This window comes from Polyodon spathula, chromosome 23, assembly GCF_017654505.1.
Source record: "Polyodon spathula isolate WHYD16114869_AA chromosome 23, ASM1765450v1, whole genome shotgun sequence".
Lineage (NCBI taxonomy): Eukaryota > Metazoa > Chordata > Actinopteri > Acipenseriformes > Polyodontidae > Polyodon > Polyodon spathula.
In genome coordinates, this window is record NC_054556.1 from 19,579,579 (window position 1) to 19,590,770 (window position 11,192).

The window sequence follows — 11,192 nt, forward strand, 5'->3', positions numbered from 1 at the left end:
AAAATCTCAATCCTGAAATTCTAGGTGATTCATAACGTCTGGTCATAGTTGTATGTGGTCATGTACACGTTTCTACTAAAGACATATTTTGCAAAAGAGATCTAGCAAGATGCATTAGGCTATGTATGATACCATGTTCAATGGGGTACAACATGAGTAAGGTCTGTCCAAAGCAAAATCAAACAGATGTTTATTAAGAAAACGAATTTTGATTAGCAATTAAAATATACCATAAATAGAAAGAAAACATTTTGAGACTTCAGCAGTTTGTATAAGGAAGAACCTGCCAACCAATCACCTAAGATCAGTCCTCTGTCAAAGTCTGTCAGATCTGTTGTCTAGCTGTCTCTTTGTGACTGAAACTCCCATCAGGGAGATGCATCTTTTATATATTACATATGACATTTTTATTATATTCATTACGGCTTCCAGAGTACTGATCAGCGATTACAATTGTGATAACTGATTTGCAGAGGGTATATTATTGCTGGACTGTAATACACAAACACTAGCTTTCAAGACCCCAGCAGTGTCTTCTTCAGATGTAAGCAGAAACTTAATTGCAGGCTTTTTTCAGATCTTATAGTACAGACAATCATGCGTCAGTAATGAGGGGGAAGGAGAGATGGAACAATTAATCGATTATTGATTGCTATGACTTATTTTACAAGGCTCAATTAAACATTCATTGCTCATTTAATCAGCCTGGTGTCTGTTTGGAGCCTCGCATGTTTTATTACTATGCATGTTTTCAGTTGCTGAAGGTTTAGTTTAAGAGTTCAATATTTCTATTTTCTTTTTAATAACAAAGTTGAAGCCATCGAAAAACAAAATCTTTGTTATGTCGCGATCACAAGATAATTATCTCAGGATCTTGATTTTACCATATCCTGGGATAAATCATCTTATTATGTGATCTCCACATAACACAGAATGTATTTTTTTTTTTCAATGGCCTCAACGAGACATTGTATCGCTGCCATCATCAGTTAAACCGCTGTTAAATACAGTGCCTGCCTGCTCCCTTAATGTCTTGCAGTTCCTTCTCCCATCCTGCTCTTTGCAGCAGCATCTCCCTTCCAGCAGCCAGGCTTGGTTGACCCCTGACAGTGTCCGTCTCTCACCTCAAATGAGTGGGGAAAGTGAGATCCTGGGCTATAGCTTGACTAAACCACACCCCCAGCTCAAACTGTCAATCAACCTGTGACAGGTGCAAACAGTAACCTGCCTCATACTCATGTACTGGACCTGTCCCAGGCCGGCTCTGTTCTGGTCATGTTTTCGAGACATTCTCTGATACCCATCAATCCTTCCCCACTTACCGCTCTCTTTGGTGTTGTGCCCAGTGATACTTTTTTAACAAAGTTGCAATCTGTCACCCTGGCCTTTGCCACCATGTTGGTAAGATGCCTGATTTTGATGGTCTGGAAGCAAGCTGCCCCACCATCTCAAGTACATTGGGTTAGGGATCTTTTATATTTCCTAAAATTGGAAAAAATCTAATCCACTGAGGGGATCCAAGGAAAAATGATTCAAGGCATGGCAACCTTTTCTGCTGTGTGTTGAGCAACTGACTCCAATCCCATTATCTTACAGTCTCTTGGCATTGAAAAGCATGTCTCTCTCTCTCTCTCTCTCTCTCTCTCTCTCTCTCTCTCTCTCTGTCTCTCTCTCTCTTCATCGCTCATCTTTCCTGCCTTCTCTTTTCCCCTTTCTTCTTCTTTCTCTTATTTTTTGTTAGTTTCTCTTGAGATAAGCTTGTTTTTCACCTGCTATTGATTGTTATTCTTATATATTAATGAACATTCTATAACAATATTTAATTACAAAAGGTGGCTCATTCCCACATTCAGTCCACAGTACCTTTGTGAGTGTTGCCTCACCTGTTCAATACCAGTTGTAATTAAATGCACATGCATGTTTTAAGTTGTATTTGAAGGCTTTCTGGAAGTCTACACATTTTTTTGCTTCTTGCTTTTGAGTAATAAAGTGTTCTCAGTGCATCGATTACTTTTGATTGTTAACTGTTTGATATTCATAAATTGGTTTTCTCTAGAGGAAAGTATTTCAGTTTTGTATCCATCCCCTTTGTCACAGTGAACCCTGGGCACCAATACGATATTTTTAGAGCAGTAGTCACTCGCAAGGTAAATTCAGGTAAGACAACTTGTTTGCTTTGGAAAGATTCCATGGGATTAAGTGTATGATTCTACATTTTGACAAAGCTTCTGTGTGATAAATGCTTCAGCCGGTCAGTGTCACACGGTTGTCTAAAAAATAAAAAAAATCTGAATCATTTGTCATCATTTCAGGTGTTTTTGCTGTTGAGAACAAATCTGTATAGATCTCAAAGGAACTCACAAACTATTGACTGGAACCTATGGGAAATAAAAGCAAATGCAGCATTATTCTGTTACAAAAGACTAACTTAGTTAGGAAGCATTCCCACCGTAAATCAACATAAAAATAAACAGAGCTGCCTATACAGAAACGTTTGTAAAATGCAACTGGGACTCCAATATAATACTAGTATAGAAACCTGAGGAAACCCACGCAAGGAGAACCTTGGACGGACCACAGCATAGTCAGCAACATAATAGATTGGTAACAATTACCTTTTGAAACATGCTATCTGGTACTGCACCAGATCTTGTTTTCAGATAGTCTTGCACTTTCTGGATAATTTCACTTGGAAAATAACTCCTTTTCACTTCTTTTTTCTTGTCAGTGACAGATTGAACTCTAGTTTACCTAGTGTAGTACCGCATGACATGTTCATGTTTGACACGAGTTTCTTTCAAAACTGTGCATTTTAGGTCTACTGTATATTGGTAGACTGGGAGTAAGATTTATGAAGTTATTATTTTAGATACAACCACTCTAATAGAGGAAATTAGGGTTAATTCATATACAATTTTAATTATAGCTTAAATTGAGGTCATGACAAGAGACTTGAGCTAGCATGATGCTAGTGAATTTGTGATATAATGTTCTTATGCAAATAAGAAGACTTAAATGTAATTGAATTAGTTCTGATCAAATTGTAGTATAAAGTAAAATGTTTAATATTTCCCATTTCAGTGCCAGTCTTTAAGTAGACATTGATGCAGACAGTGTGAAAATACAGGTGTTTCATTATTGTAACTTATGTGAGTGCACTGCACTCAATATGAACATTACACATGCAACACTATAGATATGAGACAAACCCTGCTGCTTCCTGGTATCTTTCTGTCCATGGTGACAGTATTGCAGCAGGTGCTTCTATGTTTTTGTCCAATCCGTTTTCCTTTACTGATTATTGTATTAGGAGGTAATTCACAGTTGCCCTGCTTTTTTCAGGAAGAGTATATTGATGAGCAGCACGTAGGTCACAATGACCTGTGACTCCTCCAGTCAGTGTGAGCAAGAAGTGATGATACATCTTTCAATGGCTTTTGATTAAATACCTGAAGAATCTTTGTCTAAATCCCCACTTTGTGTCTTCACCTTGAACGAATCCAAGGTCATGTAAGAAAGCAGGAGACCTTCAACAAAACGAAATACAGGAAATAAAGCAGAGTGATGAGTAGCTCAAGAGCAGCTGCAATTGGATGAGCTGCTAATGGATTGGCCCCTCAAAACCAGGACAGGTTAAGGCATGGAGACTAAACTGCTCCCTCCCTCATGCCCCTCATAGAAAGGGTGATCCCCTCCAATCCACGGCAGAATTAAGGCATAGAGACTGAACGACTCCCTTACCCTGCTCAGAGAAAGGGTAACCCCTCCAATCCAGGGCAGGAATGAGGCATGGAGACTGAACCACTCCCTTACCCCACTAAGAGAAAGGTGCTCCCTCCAGTCCAGGGCAGGACTGAGGCATGGAGACTGAACTGCTCCCTTACACCACTAAGAGAAAGGTGATCCCTCCAGTCCAGGGCAGACTTGAGTCATGGAGTCTAAGGTGCTCCTTCCTTTCCTAAGAAAAATGATGTTCCCCTTTCAGGTTGGCTTTAGGCGTGGAGACTGCGCAATGAGGGAAAGCACACATTGTCACTATCTGATTATCCATTGCATTTAATAAATTCATTTAAATTGCATCTCATATACTTTCTTCTTTTCTTTTTGTCAGTTCACAAGCTTAATTTTTTATTCATCAAAAACATCATTGAGCACTTGCTATCCCATACATGAGGCTAAGTGAATGATCTCATAACTAGCTGTAGACAATGACATTGAATGAAATAACCTTGTTAAACTGCTACCATATTACACCTCTACAAAGAGATGGCACTTGGTGCAGTAATCAGTTATGAATGTGCTTTAGGTATACCAGGAGACTGTGTTCCTACTGAAGGAGAGGGACTCTGTGGTACATCTGTAGTAAGAAAATGAAGTACGTCTGCAAGCCTAAGGTAGCAGATGTTAGAAGAATTCATTGTCAGCCAAGAGTACATACAAGAACAGCTTTCAAAACTATTATGCACAATAGATTCTCGGTCTTTGCATAGTCTTGCTTTATGTATTTGATATTTATATTTCAGCAAAGCATTGCAGCAGTCCTTTCAATTATAGGGTGTTAAATGACAGAGAGAGGAAGATAGACTATGATGGAAATGACAGTCAGAGCAATAGGACATGTGAGACTGGAGCCACTTGCATGACCTTCAATATATCATAATTTGAGGCTGTTGTGATGTTATTTTCAAGTGCATAAACCATTTTCCTTCCCTAAAAGAAAGTTAGTATGTGTGTATTTGAGCATGATTATTCTTAATTTCATATACCAGAATACGCAACCAAAATATAGCCTCTATTTATTATCACGTCAAGCAGTACTTGGAATATTGTCCTGACTTGGTATAGGGTTAATCAAATCAACCCCTTAGTACTGAAAGAGTTAACAATATCTATTATGAACTAAAACAACAGCTTGTGTATATGAATCAATGCTTATGTGCTGGATCCTGTCTGACCATTGTACATTACAAATGACTGAAAAATCAAAGGAGATGGATTTTATATTCATCACTTTATAGTAAAGATGGCACATTACTGAAGAGAGTAATAACAGAGCAGTGTACACTATTTTGCTTGGCAGCCAATAAATCTGTGTAATTTGTATAGCCCGATGTGACTAAATGATCCAATCATTGATGTGTCTGAGTGATTTCTATTGCCATTTCTATCTGTGATGACGGATACTCCCTTTCACAATTGGTTTTATTTGTCAGGCATCCTCTTCAGGGCCTGGAAATGAAGAATAGATCTCATCAGCTGTACCAGAAAACTACATTCACCAAATGACATTAAGCTATATTGCATTTCTTAATCCGAGCAATCACTGTACCATTAGTGTGTTCAAGTTTCAGCTCCTAACAGTTACAATTGTGTGTTTGTCATTGTGTCAGCACTGTTAGACAACTGAATCCTGGGCAATGTAAATAACAGAGATTAGGGTTTGTAATTCATCCATACTTCAAAACTTCAAACTACTGAAATATATGGACAACACTGCAGAGAAGGTTTTGGGCCATTGAATAATTTACTCTCCAATTCTGTGAGTAAAATGTATTTTGGGTGAGTAAAATACAACCTTGTAGTCATGAGTACTTCCAATAAATACAGTACATTCTTGCTAGCTTATGGAGTATGGATTAATTACAAAATTATTCTGGTAACACTTTTTATTAAGGTACTGCTTATTAATGTTTTATAAATGTTTTATAAATATTTAATAAATGCTTAATAACTAAGTTATAGCTTAGTCAATAAAGCATTATAGATGGTCTATAACCATTCAATAACCATAAACAGAATTATGTTTTGATAAAGGGGGCAGTTTTTAGCAACTTATTGTACTCTATAACATAATTATTAAGCATCTATTATATATTTATAAAACATTAATAAGCGGCACCTTATTATAAAATGTTATTATTCTTATTTGCTTTATTCACCACAAACAATATGACAAAATCTCAAAAAGAGACACCAATCCTATTTTGTTTGCATTGCTTCAGTGCCGTTTCAGTGTCGCCCGTCACATCGCAGGCAGTGTGAATGGTTCGTATCAAAAATACATGTTTTATTTATTTTTTTGTTGTGTGTCATACAACACATTCGTATGTGACTTATAAAAACATCAGATACAGTACTCCAGTTAACTGCTAACCCAGGAGTGCAAATGTGGCACTATAGCGCTAGATTCTAGTGCCAAGGTACCTCATATGACGCCAGCAACATACAATTGTGGCTCCAGTAGACGTGAGTAAGAAATACTGCATAACAACAGTGGTGTTCTTTGTAGGATTAGTGTAGAAGGCTGAACCGCACCCTTATAATTATGGGTACGTGACCAATTTTAGGAGTCTGGTCTTACATAATTCAGAAGGAGTCTGTGACGGAGTACTCTGGTTCCTGTGTTTATTTGTATTATTTTTGTATTGTTGGTGTTATTATTGTTATTGTTTGGGTGTATTGTGTGTATTAATAGTGCAGGTTTGTGGCCGCATGTCAGGGTGTGTGTTGTCTGGCGAATATTGGGTGGCAGGGAGGGAGTAAAAACAAAATTGAGAATGTGGCAGGGGCCCTCAATTGAATAAATGTTTAAATGATTAATTAAGGATCTAGCCACGGGTGTATAAAATCGGTGTTCACTGGTGGTAATTTAGATTTCGTTGTGAGAATTTATGTTGGTGTTCGTGGTGAAAGTTAGTGTTTTTAGGTGCTGTGTAAATACTATGTATATAGAGAATTATCATTGGGGTGTAGGGAGTGTATTGTGTATGTGAAACTGGCATCTTGGCCTAAAACCGCGTGTATATATATATATATATATATATATATATATATATATATATATATATATATATATATATATATATATATATATATAGGTTTGTTTTTATATAACCGTGCAGCTGTTTGTTCCTGTGTTTTGTTTAATGTTTTATTATTTATTATTAAAAAGCACAACAATGCGTTTAAACCTGCAACCTGTCTGAATCTCTTCCTGGTTACAGCAGCTTGCCAGTGATGTCATCCAAAAGTTTTGCATCACCCTATATAATTAACTAATTTTGCTTCATAAAGTCGAATGAAATCTGCTGAATAATGTTAAGATATTGAATTACATGCTGCTGTGTAGGTTTCCATATACTTAATGAAAAACTGACAAAAATTTAAAAAAATGTGACATTTCCAGCTCTAACATGAAATACTGTACTACGATTATGGCTTCAGGTAGACATTTGCGATGTTAAATAAAAGATCTAAATGTAGTTGTTTTTTTAAAATGATCTCAATCCTAAAATTCTAGGGATGCAAAGCTTTTGGCCATAGCTGTATATATGAACAATTAACAGTAAAACAAACAAAAAAAACAACATCTGACCAACATTTGTTAACTTAATAAAAACAATTAAAACAAAGTTTCACCCAGTTTGAACCTGTATCAAATGAGGCTGTCTGCGGGAATTTTTCAATTTGTTGCCCAAAACATGTTGTGGAAATGGACTACAAGGCCCTCACATTTCATCAGCTGCTGAGTGCATTGTGCAAGACAAAAAACCAGAAAGGTCCTTGTTTCTATTATCATGACACACAAATAGAACAACAGCATGAAAACACATCCACTACATTAGTCTGGCCTTCTCTAAATGGTATACTTGACACAAGCAAGAACCCAGACTGAAATCTGAAGCTGTTCATTTACAGATGATATCACTGTGGTTCTGGATGTAAAACATGATGCTAAACATTGTTCTAAATGTTATCTTTAGTATCAAGTCAGTTTTGTTACATCAAAAGATGGTATGTCTATACCCTCATGGCATCAGCGAGCTCGTTTCTGAGCTGGCGTCAGTGTAGATGCAGTTTTCTGAGCTGCCATGGCACAGAGATGGTATGTCTGAGCTGGTGTCATATATATTTGAGACAAGAGGTGTGGTTGTCTTGCTAGAAAAAGGCTAAAAGAGGGCAATCAGACTCTTTACAAATAGGGGTGTACCATTGTGTGGTGGTCAACAATGGCAATGACAGGGGAGACATGTCTGGCAAACAATGTGCTGATTGATTGAAATAAAAGGCCATCAAGAGTGAGTGCATACCATTGAAGATATGTCAATCACCACCTCTTCAAGACAATGGCTGTGAGACTACCTTTGTACCACTCCTAGCAACCACATCATACAATACAATCTGGTTCTATGACTGCAAAGAACAGTCTATAATAATTCAAACAGTATAAAAATATACTGTAAAATCAATCAGAAGACCAACCATTTTTTAAATCAATGAAAACTCTCTATTTTTGTATTATTATCCAATACATAGGAAGCAATTAGGCATTCTAGATTAGTTAAAATAAAATGTCAAGAAAAATCGCTTTTGAACTTATAAAAAATAAAATATGTGTGTGTGAGGCTAATGTACTTTCAGGCTTTATGCAGTTTTGGGTAAGGTTTACAATTGCTCTCTCTGAGCCAGGACTGAACAACCAAGTGATCCTTGAAACTGTGAACTGAAGAGTCAAACACATATTGCAGAGCATTTCAAGCAGTGACTTTCATCCTCAACTTACTGTAGATTGGCTCTGTATGAGAAGCTGCTTGGAAGAATATAGAAACAGCATTAGAGCTCAGGAAGGTTTGACATTCACAGTAATTGGCAGGGCTCACACTAATCAATACCTACCGTACCTTTTTGTTTTGTTCTCAAGGTTATAGCTTCAGAGTGTGCAGGATGAGGCACCATGATGCCTGTCAAATATAGAACTAAAGAGGCTTGCTTCTGCACAGGAGCACTAAAAGAAACCTGGGGTTTTTATGACCTGAAAGATGTGAGCAGAAACTTATTGCTGAGAAAACTTTGTCTTTCTGTACCTTCAAAGAACCTGTACAGTTGATTTTGAGGCAGACATAGCTATGTAGTAACTAGCAATAACTGGCTAACACCCAATAGCTTATACATGGTAACAACTGGTGGAATAAAAGTATAATTACTTAGAAATGGCCTTTACTATTGGATGTAACAATGCTATTAATTATTAACTAATATAAATAGAATATATTAAAAATCATTCCTTGCCTATTTCAGTCTCCCCACAACAAGTTTTTAAAAGTAGGAAAAAAAAAAAATGAAGTCCAAACCAATTATCACAACAAAAGAAAGAAGCGTTTTATGTCTAGAGGACTTAAAGAAAATCAATAAATGAGTGTCATTACCATTTCAAAGAGGATAAAGTTCTCATGGATAAAGTTCATTATGTTTATTAAAGTCTGTAGCAGTCGCTAAGCAAGCATGAGCAGTTTCTGTAATGCAGATACACAGCCGGGTCTCTCCAGACTCAGTAACACAGGGACACTATGGGCCTCGTCAAGTTGGGTAGGCCTTTGTGTTTTGAAGCTGGTTTCTTCAGGCGAAGTCTCCGATGTCTTGAAAAGAGGTCATCTTATTTTTAGTCTGTGTAGCTACATACATTTGTTTTGACTGAAATGTCAGGGGAAATGACAACAAATACTGTCCCAGAAGAGAAGAGAGTTTTATATGTCTTCTTAAAAAGAAAATGATTCCAACTTCCCTGTCCTCAATGTGTTGTGTAGGTCTACAGTAATAAAAAGGAACATCTATTTTACCAATCAAATATTTAAACTTAAAACTCGGTTTCTGGTGCTACATTAGGTTAAAGAAATGTATAAGTTTGCTCACCTAACTTGAAATAAGTCTATTATTATCTCACTCCTAGCAAAGCACGTCAGTCAATTGGGGACTGGTTGGTTAATGACAGAAAAGAAGGCTTTGAAAGAGTGGAACAATTTCATTTTCAAGCTGAAATTCTAAGGCTTTCATCCAGAGATATTGCATGACATTCTGTCAGGAAATTTAGGTTTTAAACATACATATTTTTACAATATGGGTCTATCCACATAATCTGGTGGGAGAACCTTCAGGTCTAGTTATATAAATGTGACATAATTAGTTTCCTCATATCCCCCAATATGGAAAATTCAACGATAACCTTTTAAAGAAATGATGGAAGTTTGTCATTTATCTCACTTTCTAACTTTTATAGTTACCCCTGCTTCAGTTACACAGTAAAGCCATTTATTATCTTTCAGCAAGTAAATAGCATAATTATGAGTTGAGACAGTGACGTGAAGCTCTTCTGACAGAAGAACAGAAAATTTAGTTATCCAAAGCTTCTTCATCAAAGGTCTTAAAACCAAATTGGAATACCTCTAATTCACACAACACCATTATCAGAAGCCTCTTAACGTTTTGCTGCAAAGTGTTTACTTATTATACCCTAATTGGCTTCACCAGAAGTCAAAATCAAATTTTATGTAATGGAGGGTTACATGTGAGGTGTTTGTGAGGTAATTGTCTTTACCCATGTAAAATTTTTTGCTTTTATTTGAAGTTACATTAACAACATGATTACCGGTACCTACCTACAGACCTACCTATTTAATTCATATGAATGAAACGGACAGTGTTCTATGATACACTACCATTGCACTCCATAATCATGAATGCAGATGAGCCCAGTTCTTTTGCATAGCGACTAAGATGCTCACTTGTGTTGTGTGAGGTCATCGCTACATTGTTACACAAAGAGAACATTGAATTAATGATGCATTACACAGCCACTCATACTAAACAATCAAACCAATTTCTCTCTGCACAGATACGGCTTTTACTATATGAATAAACGTTGATAGGTCATTATGTTTCTTGTCATGAATTCAAATATGGAGTCAAGTATAGTTAAGTTAAAGTTAGACTGGGCAGGATTTTTAAGTTACAAAACTAGAAATAGACATAGCAAGTATTGAACTAAAGAAAGTCATTGAAAAATTTAGTAATTTACAATGTGGAATAAAAAGCTGTGAATATCAGCCCCATAAAAATACCACTGTACTGTCCTAAAACACCATAGTTTCCTAGTATGCTGCAGTGTTCCTTAAAATTAAGAGCAATGACAGTATTTTCAAAGAAAACAGCATATACCCAGATATAAGCATAGGCACCTATTTTTAAACACAGGCAAAGGATTTTTGTAACGTGGCTGATTCTTAGTTAAGGGAACAAAACTATGACACAAAACAAAAATAAAGATGTTTCGTTCACCCTTCACCCAAATGTAACATTTCATGTTTATTCTCTCTCGCAGTTGTTAATGACCCAGTTTGAATGCAGAGAAATGCTTA